Here is an 18,198-nt window from a genome sequence, read left to right on the forward strand (position 1 = left end):
ATTTTTTCTGCCCCTTTCTCTCTCTTTCTCTGTCTTAGACTTCCATTACAAGTATGCTGATGCAGTTGATACTGCCCCCCAAATTTCTGGGCCTCTATATATTTTTCTTTAATCTTTTTTCTCTCTGTCCTTTAGATGGGGTAATTTATAATGCTCAATCTTCAAGTTTATTGATTATTTCTTCTGCCATCTCACATATGCTGCTGAGACCCTCTAGTGAAGTTTTTTCATTTCAGTAATTCTACTTTTCATTTTTTTAATAGTTATTTTATTTTTTAATTAAAAAATTTTTTAAAAATTATTTATTTTTGGCTGTGTTGGATCTTTGTTGCTGCGCGCGGGCTTTCTTCTAGTGGCAGTGAGCAGGGGCTACTCTTCATTGTGGTGCGTGGGCTTCTCGTTGCGGTGGCTTCTCTTGTTGTGGAGCATGGGCTCTAGGCACACAATCTTCAGTAGTTGTGGCACGGGGCTCAGTTGTTGTGGCTCATGGGCTCTAGAGTGCAGGCTCAGTAGTTGTGGTGCATGGGCTTAGTTGCCCCGTGGCATGTGGGATCTTCCCAGATCAGAGCTTGAACCCGTGTCCCCTGCATTGGCAGGCAGATTCTTAACCACTGAGCCACCAGGGAAGCCTGTAATTCTACTTTTCAACTTCACAGCTTCCATTTGATTCTTTCTTATAATTTTATATCCTTATTGAGATTTCCTACGCACTGAATCATTGTCATTGTACTTTCCTTTAATTTTTTTAAACACAATTTTTCTTTAGTTCTTTGAACATATTTATAACAACTGTTTTGAAATCTTTCCCTGCTAAATACAACATCAGGGGTCATTTTAAGGCAGTTTCTTCTGACCCGCGTTTTCCTGAGTATGGATCATACTTTCTTGTTTCTTTGTATGTCTCATTTTTTTGAATACCTGACATTTTAGATAGTATACTGTAGCAACTACCGAGTCTGACTTTATTTCCTTCTAAGAGCTGTTTTTGTTTTTTCTTTGGTAACTAACGTGGATTGAATCTGTGAATTCTGTCTCTCCTGCACTGTGCAGACACTAATGTTTTCTTCTTGCTTTATCTTTAAGTCTGGTTTCTGAGGAGTTGCTCCTGTGTTTGCATTCAGCTTATTGTTCAGGTGAAGACACATCATGGGTTGTGTTCTAATACCACAAGGTTTTAAGGCTTCTACTCTCTTCTGATAGCTCTAGGGGAGGGCGGCTGTGGAGAAAAATTCAAACTTCAGGCCATTTTCAAGTCTACCTGGGCTCTTCTTTCCTTCAGGCCCTTTTATGTCTCCTTTGTGCTTGTGCACAGGATCTGTTGGCCAGGGGTGTGTGGGTGACTTGGACTTGTTTTGGTCTCTGCTGTACAGGCACACAGCTTCCAGTCAACCCGGGATATTTGGAAAATTTACCAAGTTCCCAGAGCTGTTTTTCCTCTTGGAACTGCCTCTTAAATTCCTAGGTAGTTTGCCAATCTGTTCCTTCCTCCAAACAGGACATCAATCTTAGTCTACTGGAGTGGCTGGCTCTTCCTTTCACTTGCTGTTGACATGACCACTTTAACTGGTAATGTTCCAGGTCAAGTAAGCCCACTATAATGGTAAGAGTAAAGCTGCTGGTTTCCATGGTCTAGCCTGACCTGGTTGTACTTAAGTAGTTTAGGGATTGGGAAGTGAGGAGAGAAGGGAGCAGCCTCAGTGAAGAACTGTTTGCTTTGATCACATGGCAACCAAGCATGAGGGAAAGAGACCCCCAGATAGGCTACGTGGTGAGGTAAGTCAGCCTAAGGTTAAAATGTTCACAGATAATATTCTAAAAGAGCCATTCCCAGGGATAACTGAATGATGTTTGCACTGACATTTTATTATGAAATCTCTACGAAGCACACATTGGCAGAGATGACTTCTCTAACGTTTCCTATACAATTACTATATGTATTGCTTTTGTTTTGTTTTTTTGCCCTACCAAATTGTTATATGTTTAGTCTGTTCACCTAGATGAGATTTTACTGACACAGTTGACTATTAAAATAAGTAATAAAAATAAGGAGTTTAGGGGGGCTTCCCTGGTGGCGCGGGGGGTGGTTGAGAGTCCGTCTGCCGATGCAGGGGATACGGGTTCGTGCCCTGGTCTGGGAATGTCCCACATGCCGCGGAGCGGCTGGGCCCGTGAGCCATGGCCGCTGGGCCTGTGCGTCCGGAGCCTGTGCTCCGCAGCGGGAGAGGCCACGACAGTGAGAGGCCCGCGTACCGCAAAAAAAAAAAACGAATAAATAATAAAAATAAAAAAAATAAGGAGTTTAGGGAAGTGTGTTCAGAACAGTCTGGTGAACTTTGATTAAATGAAAAATTATACTCCAAGAGACCTTGGAAGCATTGCCAAATAGCCTTAAGCAGGGACTGAGAGGGGAAATCTGTACTGCCACTGTCTTCCAGTAATTTCTCCTTCTCCATCTCTGTTAGTCATCTGACTGCAGTTAGAATAACATTTATTGCTTTCTGGTTAATGTTCTAGAACAGATGATCAGGAAGTCATGAAAGCAGAGACACAGGGTAATCTTAAAACCAGTGAGGTGTCCTAACCAGCCTTCCCTCTCGATTTGCTGTAATTGGTTACAGGCAGAGGAGATAGAGCATTAAACTGCTTCATCCTTACTCAGAATATGTGAGCAGAGCTGAAGCATAAGATAGAGAGTTAGAACTCTACAAGGGTCTCCTGTATAGAAAAGCGTAGGAGTGGTGTAGATAGAGACTACTGGGGAGGGGGCGCCATTCTAAATCCCAGAGCCTGAGATTCCAACAAATTTGGTTATGGGGGCTGGATTGGGGAAGGGTAGGAATATGATAACACCAGCCATCCTTCTTACCTGTGTAACTTTTTTTTTCCTTGGTAAAGGGGCTCTATCACCCATTTGTCTCATTACTTTCTTCTTAGGAACCAGTGACGTTGCTGACCGGGGGGACCTCAGTGTGGACATTTCGGGGCTTCTGGCTCATATAACAAGCTATGTTGTACCTCATTCCATCTTCTTTGCAGTATGTGGTCTTAGGGTTTAACCTTCAGTTGTTTTCTTTTTTGCAACGTATGCTCTGGTCTTTATTCCGGATCCTCAAACATTGCCTTTTGGGTTGACAGAGTCCAGATTTTTCTCTACATCTACCCTCTGCAAAGAGCATTTTGGGAAAATGAGTTGCACTGGGTGTCCTGCTCTGATGATCTCAGTTGACTCTTGGTGGCAGGCATTGCGGGGGCTGCCTCCCTGGAGATTTGGTTAGCCACAAAGTCCTCAGGACTGTGCCTTTGAAATGTCTCATTTTTCCTTTGGAATGTTTCTCTTCTCTTCCCCTCTCTGTGTTGCCCTAACCACCACATTTTCTCTAGACTAATTACCCATGCTTGGCTTTTTGGCATGAGTCTTACTAGCAAATCAGCCTCACTCCCTGCTTAGAAACTAAGAGGCTCCCTGTTTTCTTACTATGAGGAGCACATCTTCCTGCCTTGGTCTAACCTGCTTCCGCAGCTGATCCCACACTAGCCCTCCAAGGATGTATCGTATCTGTCTGTGCTCTTCATCACAGACCCTCTGATCCGCACTGTCTCCAGAACATTTTCCCTGAAGCTTGCTTGCTGTCATATGTTATTTTACTTTAATTTAATATTTTATTTATTTTATGTTATTTTATTTTACGGAGTGTACTTTTCCTTCTCTTCTGCGTATTCACATCTTATTTAGCCTTCAGTCCTCTGTCCTCCAGGGAGCCTCCGTGGATGTTCCTGTGCTCGCTCTCCTATGAACTTCTCTTGGGTTTCATGACTATCCGAATAACTCAATGAATTTTGCATTGACTCCTGTTACCCACTGATTGTTTTCAAATCTTGGTTTTCCAAATTAAAAAATCTTTTTAAATGATAATAATTTTATTACATATTTCTCCAGTGTGTTTAATGTGTTCCCAGCAGTCCTGGGACCATACTAATTCTCAATAAGTAGTCTTTGCTTGATTCATTCTGCACTTTCCAGCACTGATGAAGACTGTGGTCAGTTCCACAAATGTAGCACTTGTTCCTTTCTTCACAGTTACTCCAAGATATTTTTAACTTCCTTAGGGCACTGTCTGTTTTGGCATTTAAGGGGCAGGATAAAGTGGCTTAGGCTACTCCCCTGGAAATCCTTTTTCGTAACACAATCACTCATGTGAGCAGGGTTCTTTTGTTTCCTTTAAATGCCACTGAAATGTCCCCCTTTATCCTATTCCCTGTCTGCTAGGAGTGCTAAGACCTCTCATATGTAAGGATTTCCACTTAAGGTGTTACTTCATTCTTTCGCCACTGCCATTTCAGTCAAAACATGTACACCGAGTTTTAAAAAAATTTTCTCTAAGCATTGTCATTCTGTGTGGATTCATGCTAGCCATGCAAATGTACAAACATTGTGAACCCTGAAACATAACCACAGCATTCTGGTATCACATGGGTTATTGTTCCGAAGGTAAGTGAGAATCTTGGTCCCAATACCCATTATACTAAATACAGCCCAAACTTCTATTTTCCTCAGGTCACTGGATTTTAGTTATTCTATTTTATAGAATTAGAGGTGAAAATTAATCAACTTGTAGGGAGTACAAGTTGGTTGTACTTCCTTCTTTTCTTAGAAGGAAGAGTGTCATTGATCTCTAAAGAACACTGGGTTTTGATTTCCATATTACACAGCATGAATTCAGTCATGTATTTCCAACAGCCTGCTCAGATTTCTTTACTCTGTTCCACTCTCACCCACACTTTCAGAGGTACACGTTTTGAGTAATTTTCTGCTGGAAGTAGAATTTTTCTTGGGTTAAAACTTCACATCTCCAATTCCATTTTGTTTCGTTCCAGGTTTCCTTCCATTTTTGTTTACTTTCTCCATTCTTCATCTTCCAGGTCATTAACAAAGATGCCCAATGATCAAAAAAGTCCTCAAATGAATTTACTGTTAATGTGTCACCCACCCAATTTCTCAAGAAAATTGCATGATGTATTTTCTTACCCATTTTGCATTTACCTTCAGTGAAGTTTTTTGTTTTTGTTTTGTTTTGTTTTTTAAACAGAGTTTGAGCTGTTGACATAATAATTTCACACTAACTTACAGCACTGGACCATCTGATTTCATTTTATTGTCCAGGTTAAAGAATTTAGCTTCACGTTAATTTCTTAGGGATGGGTATTGCTTTTCATTCACCTGTAAAACAGCTAATCATTTCTGAAATATTCTCTGGAGATATACATGAGTGAGATAAATGTATTTAAAGAGAGTTCCTTTTGTGGCACCGTGCATAATATAGAATGTATCCCAAATCCCCAGACTTGGTTAGGAGTGTCTTCTTTCTCCTTTATTATTCCTTTGCTAAATCCAGGACATTTTCATAGTCCCCCAAACCTGGTCTGTTTCATTATGCTTTTAGCTGCAAACTCTAGAACTTCCCCTTCTCTGACACCCACCACTTGACTTCTTCCATTTTAGGAGATTTGCTGTAGAGTTTAAATTTAGAAAGAATGTTTTTGGAAGAAAGGGAATTGCACCCATACCAATGGGGATAGAATTCCTTCCTTCTTAGTGAGGATATTTGTAACCTGGGATTAAACTTGATTAACAGCAAGTGTTCAAGTTTCAGTCTAAGTTTGCTAAGAAAATCCCGAATCTTGTCTGAATGGTGTGTAGGAAATGTAGGTATTAGCAAGAGATTTATGTTCATAAATCAGAGTTTCTCTGTTGCAAAGTGGTCTCCTTTTAGCAGGGAGGAGAAAGGGAGCTGGTGTTGTTGCTGAAGGCTTCATGGGTGACTGGAGAAACTGAACAGGGTTCAAGAGGTTGACGAGATGGGCTCCTTTGTTCCGCAGGCAGGAGTCCTGCCTGCCGCCTAAGACCAATAATCTCGCATCCCTGAGCCTCTCCATCCAAGACTGGGTTTCAGTTGTCCAGTTGTTTGTTTTGGAAATGTCACAATAAATAACTGAAGAGAGGCTGTTAGGGAAGGTCTCCTCGGGGAAGGCTACAAATTTTTTGGGGACATAAAACCTCATGCATATGGCCTTGGTGAAGAGGAAATCACTTCTGATAACATTTGCTTTTTCTACATTCCCTGAGGACAATAAAACAGAAACAGGAACACGAAGTAGGAAAAAAAATCTTATTGGTTCTCTGAGTCAGCCTTCTCCTTGGGTCATTTTGGTCAAACAAGGGAATAGGGACATTTGGTCCTGAGCTGATTCAGTGCCCGGGGACCCAGGAGTTAGACAGTTATATCCAGTGTGTGAGACCCACTCCCACGCCTCCAAGCCTGGACCAGTTCTTTCTCTGTGTTACCGGCGGGGCTGTCCTGCATCGACTATGTCTCTGTTCCATGTCATCTGCTGCACCATGAGGGTTTCTGGTGTAGCATGAGTTTGGAGACAGCTTTGTTGTCCCGTCTACGGGAGAGAAAGGGTCAAAATCAAAGTACCTTTTGTCACAAAGGCACGATCTTGTCCGTGCACATGCTTGGGGCTCTCTCCTCCCAATCTCTTTGAGTACTGCTCTGTAAGGGTTTTGGCACTGGTACAATAGCCACAAGAATCCATGAACCAGAGCCAAATCTTACATCACCAAGAAGATGAAACACTGCTTATGCAAGGCCGCAGACACAGAACTACTTGCTCAGGGGACAGAAGGGGGGCACCGGCTGCGTCCTGGGCAGTGACCCTCCCAAGGACCTGCTGCCCCTCACTCAGAAGAGGAAATGTCTCCCAAGGAGTCCCTAAATTACTCAGAGCTCATCAAAGAAAGGATGGTACTTTCCTGCAGAGTTGCTTATTTTTCCTTCTAATTACCAAAGAATAAGGGTGTCTTTTCTGAAATGTTGATTTGGAGATTCTGAATTTAAATTTGTGCCTCATTTAGCTTGCAAAAGGGATTCTAAACAGCACAGCAGGAAGACCTTTGGATTCCAATATCCTCGACCTGGGAGAGGTGGGCAGGAGTCAGGGGATGCTGGCTTGCTGACATTTTCAAAGGAGTGGTTAAGATAGACAGAGACTGACAAATAACCATGGGAGGTGGAAGCCACTGTATTGAAAATAAAGGATTTTAGCACAAAACGGTCCCTTAGCCATCCAAAGAGGGTCATGCTGGATGAAAGTGATTAATTATACTTTAAATCTCAGAGGAAGATTCCTCTAATGTTGTAGTTGACAGAAATGAAGAATGAACCTTATTATCTGATCTGAAATAGGGAGTCAGAAGTTGCTGAAGAGATGCATATGGCTGATGGGGCAGAAGAAACAAGAACAAGTTGAAAATAAACCCAGGAAAGGCTTATTGAAATAAAAAAAAATTTTTTTTTGGTCTGTAAGCAATAGAATACTAGTCTTTTCGTACTGTAATTGACATTTGTTTTAAAAAAGAAGAAAAGAGAACAACAGCATGGAGGCTCCTTAAAAAACTAAAAATAGAACTACTGTATGACCCAGCAATCCCACTCCTGGGTGTATAGCCAGAGAAAACTATAACTCGAAAAGATACATGCACCCCAGTGTTCATTGCAGCACTATTTACAATAGCCAGGACATGGAAGCAACCTAAATGCCCATCGACAGAGGAATGGATAAAGAAGATATGGTACATGTATACAATGGACTGTTACTCAGCCATAAAAAAGAATGAAATAAAGCCATTTGCAGCAACATGAATGGGCCTAGAGATGATCATACCAAGTGAAGTCAGAGAGAGAAAGACAAATATCATATGATATGACTTATATGTGAAATCTAAAAAAAAGATACATTACAAATGAACCTATTTACGAAGCAGAAACAGACTGACAGACTTTGAAAACAAATTTATGGTTGCCAAAGGGAAAAAGTGGGAGGGAGGGATAAACCGGGAGTTTGGGATTAACATATACACACTACTATACATAAAATAAATAATCAACAAAGACCTACTGTATAGCACAGGGAACTATACTCAGTATTCTGTAATAACCTATTTGGGAAAAGAATCTGAAAAAGAATGTATATATGTGTATGTATAAATGAATCACTTTGCTGTACATCTGAAACTAACAATATTTTAAATCAACTATATTGTAATATAAAATAAAAAAAGTTTTAAATCTCAGAAAAAAATAAAAAGGAAGAAAATGACAATGACAATAAGACAAAATATAAACCAGGTGTGCAATCCTATGAGGAGCTGTGCCACCTGGGCAGCCTCCTGTTCAGTCTTTCTATGCACAGGTATAGTTTGTGGATCTACCAATATGCTGGGTTAATCTGGGTTCTCTGAGCAGTAGATGCCAAGATGAGATTAATGTGCAAAGATTTCTACAGGGGAAACACCTGCGTGAAAAAAATGAGAAAGAGCCAGGAAGGGATGGAGAGCCACGAGACCACAATGCAACATTGACCCTGAGTGAAGGAGACAAGGAAGGAAGTTTGGATGGAAATGTGCAAGATTGCCGTGCCATTCAAGGAAGTTTCAGCAAGGCCACTGGGGAGTCCTTGAGCCAAAGCCAGGTTCCATGTCTGAAAGGAGTTCCGTGTCTTCCAAGTGTGCCCAGCTGTGCTCAGTTGTTGGCTGGGAGCAACCTATGGGAAACGTGACCTTCATGCGTACGTGATGATGGATTTCAGAGCATGCAGCTGGACCTCTGGGTCAATTGCACTTCCTGTAGTTGGAAGTTTGCACCATGAATTCCCATGGCCACAACAGTTACTCAATGGAGTATTCATAATAGCAGTATGATCTTCTGTGGAGTTGGAGGGAAACTTGAAGGTCATTGTTCAGCCCTCTTGTTTTGCCCATGACTTGGGTTCATGCGGATGGATGCCTTTCAGTATGGGGCATTATGGGAGGTGGATCTGATTTTCTTAGAAAGTTCCACTTTTCTGACTCTCATGTTCTTATTCTCATGTTCTTTCTACTGAGCCAATGACACTACCAAGGTTGTGGGCTAGATCACAATTCTTAAAAAAGTAAAGTTTATATTTCTGATGATGAAATTGTGCACATTCTAGAAAATTTGGAAAATAAAGAGAAGTAATAAGAAGGAAACATATTACTCATAACTTGCCCAACCAAGCCCCCAAATTCTTAACCTTTTGGTGTATTATTCCCTTACAGTTCTTTTCTATACATTTTTTTAATCTATTGTAAAGTTCATACTGTAGAAAATTTGTATCTTAGTTTTTTTCATGTGGCATCATGATACAGGCATTTCCCATGCTAAAAAAATTTCATTAACTTAAATAACTCATTCATCTTTGATTCAGTTATCATGAACTACGTGAGAAAACAAAGGAAAATTTAAGAACATTTAGGTTGAGCATAAACTTTCAAAGAAAAGTTTCTGAAACTTAGTGTTTCAGTGTGGGATATTTATCAGGTGTGCAAAATTTACAGTAACCCTTCTAGTTCATTCCTTGAAATATCCTTTCTCTGGCTTTTAAAGAAAAAAATTAGACCGACTTTGTAAACTTCAGAATGCTATGTTTTGATGAGAAGGACATTTTTCCTGTTCTCTACTATTTTGAGGTATTTGTATCCACCTATCCATGGTTTGGAATTTTTGCTTTATTTTGTTTCATTAGCTTTTTGAAAGTTGAAAATTGGTTTGCATTTTTCAGATTAATTGACCTGGTGTAAGAGAATCCTTCCTAGTGAACAGAACCCTTACTAGTAATTCTGTGAATTTCAGGAAAGGGTGAGCTCAAAGTGGTTAAAAGTGCAAGCTTTGGAATTAGAGAGAGATAGGTGTGGACCTTATCTTGATCCTGGTCATGCAACTTTGGATAAATTCTTTAATCTCTGTGAGCTTCTGTTTAATGATCTATGAAATGGAAATAATAAAATATATCTCACTTGGTTTCTGTAAAGATCACAAGGATGTAATGCAAGGAAAATCCTTCACACGGATCTTGTATGCAGATGAGTACTGAATAAAATCACCACTACTATTGTCTTAGGCTTTAGTTTGTAAATGTTTTATTTATTATTAATTTTTAGTCTATCAGTGGTTTAACCAGAATGGCATATCTCGTTCTTGCAGTAAACCCAGACGTTTCCTTTCCTTGTCAATGACATTGACAGAGTAGTTTTGCCGGGACCTATTTTCCATTTGACAGGCTCATCATCAATCAACTGGCTATGGTTTATTACTGTAAATACACAGAAATTTTTAGAGTAAAACCCTGAGCATTCAGCCTATGACTTATCAATACCTGAATTATTAAGTATTGACCAGTGTCAATACGTGACCAGTGTCTCCTGTAACTGGGGAGCATTTGTTTATAGCTTTGTGTATAAAATAATGTGCCTCAATCTCAACGTTGGATTACCAGTACAGGTAACAGCAGAAGCTCTAGTTTAACCCACTTCTGGGCTCTAACTCACTTCTTTTCAAATGTGTAGGAATCCTTTGTGTTCACCAGACTCTGGTGATAGAGTGAGAGGTCCTGTCCCATCCAATTCTGCCTCGGTGTTAGGAGGGCTTGGCCTCTGGGCAGAAGCTGGCCTTAGCCTGTGAGGTTAAAGCATAGTAGTTGGGGTGCACTTCTGCAGTAGCTAGAGTGGCATCTTGTCCTGGCTGCAGTGAGGTGGGTGGCATTCCTTATTGATACATTCAGTGAAAAGTACTTCCATTCATGGCAGAGCTCCATGGCTATACTCGTCTGTTGCTTCATTCATGACTTCCATGTGGCATGAGGTTGGTGCCACAGCTCAAGTGCTGTTGGTAGGTCCTGCCTCTCCTTTTGGTTAGCTGGACTATGTCTTATGGATGGTATTTAAAAAAAAAATCTCATGCAGATCTGAGAACATTTTTCAGGTGCAAAGAATATATTTTTATTGGTTGCATACAAAATTCTTGGGTCACAACTTTTCTCCACTCAAAACCCAAAGGACTATGCGTCTTTGTCATCTGGTATTGAATGCTGCAGAGTCATTGAAGACCACACTTGTTTTTATTCCATTTTCAATAAACATTTTTCCTGCCTGGGTGCTTATAAGAATTTTTTCTTAATTCACTGAGCCAGAGATTTCAATAATTTCCTCCAATCCCATAACCCCTTCATAAAGAACTTAGTCCAGGTGGAGCAGCTCTAATTATGATATGACCCTGTTCTTTGGGGCACAGCTAATTGGGCCACGGGTGACAACTCTCCAAAGCTGGAGTGGTTATAGCTTGACCGTCATTGGTATTGTTGTTTGGCTCACTTGACTATCAGTAATCTTATCCAGAAATTTGTAAGTGGGGAGCAGAGACTGAGTTTGTTACCTGTAGGCCATTAAGCTCAAAGAAAATGCAGACTCCAGTTCTGATGTTTCATTTGAAGGAAGCCATTATGAGCCATGTATAAGCAAATAACTAAGCAGAGAAGTCAGTTTGTAGAGAAATTTGGATGAAGCAGTCATGGAGTAAAAGTGAGATGGGGCTGGAGGGGGAAAGCAGAAGGAGAGCGGGGAGAGAACGATAGTTATTTTTTCCCATTAAGCCCAGCTCTACTTCCATTGGTTGACTTCTATGAGATTCTCCTGCATCCTCCCCACAGCTATGTGGTTAACTGATTTGTAGAGGTTATTGTTCCTGTCAAAGCATTGACTTGAGACATTCTCATAATCCACTTTTTTTTCCCCAGAAGGATATCTATAGTTTTTTTTTTTTTTAACATCTTTATTGGGGTATAATTGCTTTACAATGGTGTGTTAGTTTCTGCTTTATAACAAAGTGAATCAGTTATACATATACATATGTTCCCATATGTCTTCCCTCTTGCGTCTCCCTCCCTCCCACCCTCCCTATACCACCCCTCTAGGTGGTCACAAAGCACCAAGCCGATATCCCTGTGCCATGCGGCTGCTTCCCACTAGCTATCTACCTTACTACGTTTGTTAGTGTGTATATGTCCATAACTCTCTCTCGCCCTGTCACAGCTCACCCTTCCCCCTCCCATATCCTCAAGTCCGTTCTCCAGTAGGTCTGCATCTTTATTCCTGTCTTACCCCTAGCTTCTTCATGACATTTTTTTTTCTTAAATTCCATATATATGTGTTAGCATACGGTATTTGTCTTTTTCTTTCTGACTTACTTCACTCTGTATGACAGATTCTAGGTCTATCCACCTCATTACAAATAGCTCAATTTCGTTTCTTTTTATGGCTGAGTAATATTCCATTGTATATATGTGCCACATCTTCTTTATCCATTCATCCGACAATGGGCACTTAGGTTGTTTCCATCTCTGGGCTATTGTAAATAGAGCTGCAATGAACATTTTGGTACATGACTCTTTTTGAATTTTGGTTTTCTCAGGGTATATGCCCAGTAGTGGGATTGCTGGGTCATATGGTAGTTCTATTTGTAGTTTTTTAAGGAACCTCCATACTGTTCTCCATAGTGGCTGAACCAATTCACATTCCCACCAGCAGTGCAAGAGTGTTCCCTTTTCTCCACACCTTCTCCAGCATTTATTGTTTCTAGATTTTTTGATGATGGCCATTCTGACTGGTGTGAGATGATATCTCATTGTAGTTTTGATTTGCATTTCTCTAATGATTAATGATGTTGAGCATTCTTTCATGTGTTTGTTGGCAGTCTGTATATCTTCTTTGGAGAAATGTCTATTTAGGTCTTCTGCCTATTTTTGGATTGGGTTGTTTGTTTTTTTGTTATTGAGCTGCATGAGCTGCTTGTAAATTTTGGAGATTAATCCTTTGTCAGTTGCTTCATTTGCAAATATTTTCTCCCATTCTGAGGGTTGTCTTTTGGTCTTGTTTATGGTTTCCTTTGCTGTGCAAAAGCTTTGAAGTTTCATTAGGTCCCATTTGTTTATTTTTGTTTTTATTTCCATTACTCTAGGAGGTGGGTCAGAAAGGATCTTGCTGTGATTTATGTCATAGAGTGTTCTGCCTGTGTTTTCCTCTAAGAGTTTGATAGTTTCTGGCCTTACATTTAGGTCTTTAATCCATTTTGAGCTTATTTTTGTGTATGGTGTTAGGGAGTGATCTAATCTCATACTTTTACATGTACCTGTCCAGTTTTCCCAGCACCACTTATTGGAGAGGCTGTCCTTTCTCCACTGTACATTCCTGCCACCTTTATCAAAGATAAGGTGTCCACATGTGCGTGGTTTATCTCTGGGCTTTTTATCCTGTTCCATTGATCTATCTTTCTGTTTTTGTGCCAGTCCCATACTGTCTTGATTACTGTAGCTTTGTAGTATAGTCTGAAGTCAGGGAGCCTGATTCCTCCAGCTCCTTTTTTCGTTCTCAAGATTGCTTTGGCTATTCAGGGTCTTTTGTGTTTCCATACAAATTGTGAAATTTTTTGTTCTAGTTCTGTGAAAAATGCCAGTGGTAGTTTGATAGGGATTGCATTGAATCTGTAGTTTGCTTTGGGTAGTAGAGTCATTTTCACAATGTTGATTCTTCCCATCCAAGAACATGGTATATCTCTCCATCTATTTGTATCATCTTTAATTTCTTTCATCAGTGTCTTATAATTTTCTGCATACAGGTCTTTTGTCTCCTTAGGTAGGTTTATTCCTAGATATTTTATTCTTTTTGTTGCAGTGGTAAATGGGAGTGTTTTCTTGATTTCACTTTCAGATTTTTCATCCTTAGTATATAGGAATGCCAGAGATTTCTGTGCATTAATTTTGTATCCTGCTACTTTACCAAATTCATTGATTAGCTCTAGTAGTTTTCTGGTAGCATCTTTAGGATTCTCTATGTATAGTATCATGTCATCTGCAAACAGTGACAGCTTTACTTCTTCCCCGAAGGATGTCTAATTGTGGATTTATTTTAAGTGATTTTGGTGGAGGATTCTTTTGATCCACAGGCTTGATTCTTTGCCCTAGCTCAGGGAAATGTGCTTAAGTTATTGCTTCTGTCTCAAATATTATGGTTTCTTTCTCAAAAACTAGTGTCATTCTTAGGTTGGAACACTGTCACAGCTGTCATTTATCTCTTTCTTTTCAACTTGACTCTGCATTCTGTGAGATTAATTTCCTTCATTTACTATATTATTTTTTGAGATGTTCTTTCTGAAACAATTCCCTTTCTCTTGTTCTACTCACTTTCTTTTGCCTTTTCCTTGTTTTCTATTCTAGAACAATAGCTATAGAGAGTGAAGATTGCTCTTGGCTACATTTACTGTCCACTCACATGCTGGTTTTGGCACATCCTGAGGTTTACAGCCAAAGGACTGCTTAGTGTGTGTAACTCCCAGCTCAGTTTCCAGGGTCGAGGAGACATCTATTCATTTATTAGTTTATACACACACACACACACACACACACACACACACACACACACACACACATATTAGATAGATAGATAGATATAGGGAGAGAGAGAGGTAAAATTCACACAGCATAAACTCTTAAAGTATGCTTCAGGAATTTACGTGTCATCCTTGCACAGGGACTTTGCTGGTTTTCTCTGTATTGTTCAATTTTGAACTGAGCATGGCACACACTTGCTGTGATTCTGATGAGCTGAGGTGAAGTTATTTCCTACTCTGCTCACTGCCCCATCCTCTGAAAAACTAACCCAGGGGAGATTGTGCACTGCAGCACCTTCCTTGCATTCACTGTGATCTGTAGGAGGACCACGTCTTCTCCCCACTTTCTGGGAATTCTGTCTGATATCTGAATGGACAGGAAGATTGGGAGGCTATAAGTTAGGGAGAAAATGGGGAGGAATAAAGGGCGATGGGAGAATTTATGACAGCTCACTGCCTCCAAAGCAGAATCTACATGTGTAAGAAATGATTGTTCCAGACGTTACAGACCCTGAGTCTCTGAGTCCAGAGGCAGATAGAATGAGTTCAAGCTCTTTTCTCCTGGCAGGTCTAGATGACTCTCTATCTGTAGCACACGTGAGCAGCTGATTGTTTTTCTTCATTCAGTTCTGTATGACTTACAGTTAGTGTAAATTACTCCCAGGTTCTGGCATTTGGCTGTTGTCTGTCTTAGTTTTTCTTTTTTTTCCTTTTCTTTTCTCTTCTCTTCTCTCCCTTTCTTTCTTTCTTTCTTTCATTTTCTTTCTTTCTTTCTTTCATTTTTCTTTCAGTTTTCTTTTAGAGGTAGTTTGGGAGGGGATATAGCTTGACTTTCATTGGTATTGTTGTTCGGTTCATTCACTAAAAATTATTCATTTAACACTAGATATGGCAGATACTTGCTGGATTCTAGAGATACAAAGATATAAAGATGAATAATCTTTGCCTGCAAAATCAGAGTCTGATGGGGAAATGTATATAAAAACAGATGATTATAAAACCAAATAGAAATATAGCATTAGGTATATATGCAAGATATGCAAGTTGCAGAGTCTGTAGGGCCTGCAAAACCTAAAATATTTATATTTGGACCTTTACAGATAAAATCTTTGGACTCCTGGCCTAGTATACAAGGAACTGCAAAGAGTACAGAGTTTCCAGAGCAAGAAGCTTGTGAGCCCAGGCTGGAGAGTGAGGCCGGGACCAGATGACCGGGCCATGCTTGTCAAGGTAAGGGGCCACTGAGTGATTCAAAGCGATCTGCCCAGATAAGGAATCAGAATGTGAGACTAGTTCCTTGGTGTGTACTCATCACTTCTGAGGAATCTTCCAGCATTAAGTACCAACCGGACAATTCAGAAACACTTGACTATAATCCTCTTGGGGCACTGCTGTAGTACACACAGAAAGGCATCTTGGGGGCAGGAAGTGTTCTTCTCTGAAACTCCCTTCCTACCAGCTCCAGCAGTTCCAGCCAGGCCGGGTGCCCCGTCCCACTGTGCACGGCTCCCAGGGGTGCAGGCCTGCTGCTTCCTCTCAGGTGAACCCAAGGCCGTCAGCTTCTCTCAGCACAGGGAAGTTTATTTTTTAATAAATTTATTTATTTACTTTTGGCTGCGTTGGGTCTTCGTTGTGCTGTGTGGGCTTCTCATCGTGGTGGCTTCTCTCGTTGCGTAGCATGGGCTCTAGGTGCGCGGGCTCAGTAGTTGTGGCACGCGGGCTCAGTAGTTGTGGCTCGCGGGCTCTAGAGCGCAGGCTCAGTAGTTGTGGCGCACGGGCTTAGCTGCTCTGTGGCACGTGGGATCTTCCCGGACCAGGGCTCGCACCTGCGTCCCCTGCATTGGCAGGCGGCTTCTTAACCAGTGCGCCAACAGGGAAGCCCAGCATGGGAAGCTTTAGAGAGTGAGAAGGTGAGCTGGTCATTCTTCCCGGATAAGGGCTCCTGGCCCTTGAGGCAAGAGAGGGCTCAGAATTTGGGTAAAAATGCCTCTTAGGTCAAGAGGGTCTGGGGGTAGCAGGTGAAATTCGAGGTTGAGCCTGGGGCTGTTGGGCAAAGGATGGAAGGTGAGGCTAGTGTCTTCGCCTACATCCTGCCCCCAGCTTTGCTCCCTCTTAAAAGCCCGTGACTGTGAGAGGTAACTGATCCGTGGGCGCTGGGACAGCAAAGCCAGTGGCTGATGTTGGCGGGTAGGAGCGTAGCGTGCAAAGGGAACCAGGGCTCAGAGGACCCCGTCCAGATACCGAGGGTCCGAGCTTTCACCCACCCCTTCCGGTCCTTTCACCCTCCTCACCACACTGAACAGAAAATAGGATATGTGGTGACCTGTGTTAAAAGGCTTGAGGAAAGGATGAGGCCCAGTGAAACTGGAGCCAAGGGATCATTCCCTTCTCACCGCAGCTGATCAGCAGACACGGAGAAAACAAAGTCTCCTTGCAGACCGCATTGTCTCCTGGAGTGAGTTAATAAAATGGCACCGTGGAAGTCTGTTCCGCTGACGTCCAGCCAGGACCAGAAGCTCAGCTTGAGTTTCTAACTGAGCCTGAGAAACACCAGGTATAAGATTTGGGTCATTGCTGATAGATATCCCACCTCCACAGAAAGATGCCCTAACCTCTCCGGAGAGTGTTTGAAATAATTGCAAATAGAATAAAAAAAGTAAACGGCGGGGTTTGGACAATGCCTCTCCTGTTACTGTGAAATACTAAGAACGTAGATGGGAGCTATCTGCCTGGTTATTAAGCTTATTATAAAAAATGACCTCACAGACTGAAGAATTCCAAAGTCTCGATAACTATTAACTCTTTATCCCAAATGACTGGCATATTTCTAACTGAGAGGAGACTGAAAAAGCATTTACTGCCTTGGAAAATTCAATCAGAGTTAAAAATTAAGCCCAGAAGAGGCTTTCAGCAACAATGGAAATTATATTTCTAAATTGTGTTTACTATGGAGAATACTGCTTGGGTTAAATGCCGATTAGGCTACTGTCCAAGTGATACATGAACTCTTCAAGTTATCTAGACATTGCTTTGGTTTCTTGTCAAGTCACAGAAAATCTATGATGTGATTTTTCTTGCTTTAATAAAATGGGAAGAGGATCAATGGATTAGTATTTAAGCTACACCGATAACTTGCATTAATGTTGCAGTAGTGTTGATTTTTTACCCCAAAGAGTTGGATCAGATAGCTTCTGCCTGTATGGTTTTCATTATTTAAGACTAACATGAGAATAAAGTCACTTCTGAACAGTAAGGCCAGATCTGAGAACAAAATATCCTTAGCTATTTAAAATCATGATCATCATCTCTTCTACCTCTGTGTAAAGGGTGGTAGGGAAAAAACAAGTTAAATACAAATTGAAAGTGTTTAGTACAGCAGGCAAGGAGACATTGTAATATACTGCATGACCTTAGAATTGCATGTTCGTTTAGTTAAAAAATGTATTGTGCACACCTATCGTGCGTCAGACACACAGCATGTGTGTTCCCCACTGGGTGAGGGATAAAATAGGGAATGAATCTAAGTTTCTGACCTCCTGAAACTTACATGGAATGACACTAACAAAGAACTGATGTAAAATGAAATCTCACCAAGGCCAGTGTGAGCTGGTGGACACGGCCTTGGGTGGGAAGTTAAGAAACTTATGCTTTAAGTGTTACTGTACCACCACCATAGCTATGTGTCCTCAGAAAGTCACTGATACTTTCCTTCCTGCTGTTCTGTAACCTTCTGAAGGGCAGAGCCAGCCAGCATTGATTGCCTGAGTCTCCTAAACTGTCTAACAGATTCCTGAGTCTTTTAACAGATGTTCCATAAATATTTGTTCAATGAACAGACCTTATATTCTCTTACATTTCTAGCATTCTGTTCAATGATTATGGTATTACAGATGACTTT

The 18,198-nt window shown here is 41.0% G+C and overlaps 1 long non-coding RNA gene and 1 other non-coding gene across 3 annotated transcripts in view; one reads left to right on the forward strand and one right to left on the reverse strand.

The window, feature by feature from the left end:
- LOC141278116 (uncharacterized) overlaps nucleotides 1-18,198 on the forward strand; it is a 90,924-nt gene that overhangs the window by 12,512 nt on the left and 60,214 nt on the right. The window contains exons 2-3 of one of the 2 annotated variants that reach the window (XR_012330435.1): nucleotides 15,401-15,530; nucleotides 15,760-15,783. This is a non-coding gene — a long non-coding RNA (uncharacterized lncRNA). Of the gene's footprint in view, nucleotides 1-15,400; nucleotides 15,531-15,759; nucleotides 15,784-18,198 lie in introns of those variants that run through there. The other variant, XR_012330434.1, reaches the window with a different exon arrangement.
- On the reverse strand, nucleotides 14,396-14,499 carry LOC117311296 (U6 spliceosomal RNA). Its single transcript, XR_004525513.1, has one exon. It is a non-coding gene; the product is annotated as a U6 spliceosomal RNA (small nuclear RNA).

This window comes from Tursiops truncatus, chromosome 2 (assembly GCF_011762595.2).
Source record: "Tursiops truncatus isolate mTurTru1 chromosome 2, mTurTru1.mat.Y, whole genome shotgun sequence".
Taxonomy (NCBI): Eukaryota; Metazoa; Chordata; class Mammalia; order Artiodactyla; family Delphinidae; genus Tursiops; species Tursiops truncatus.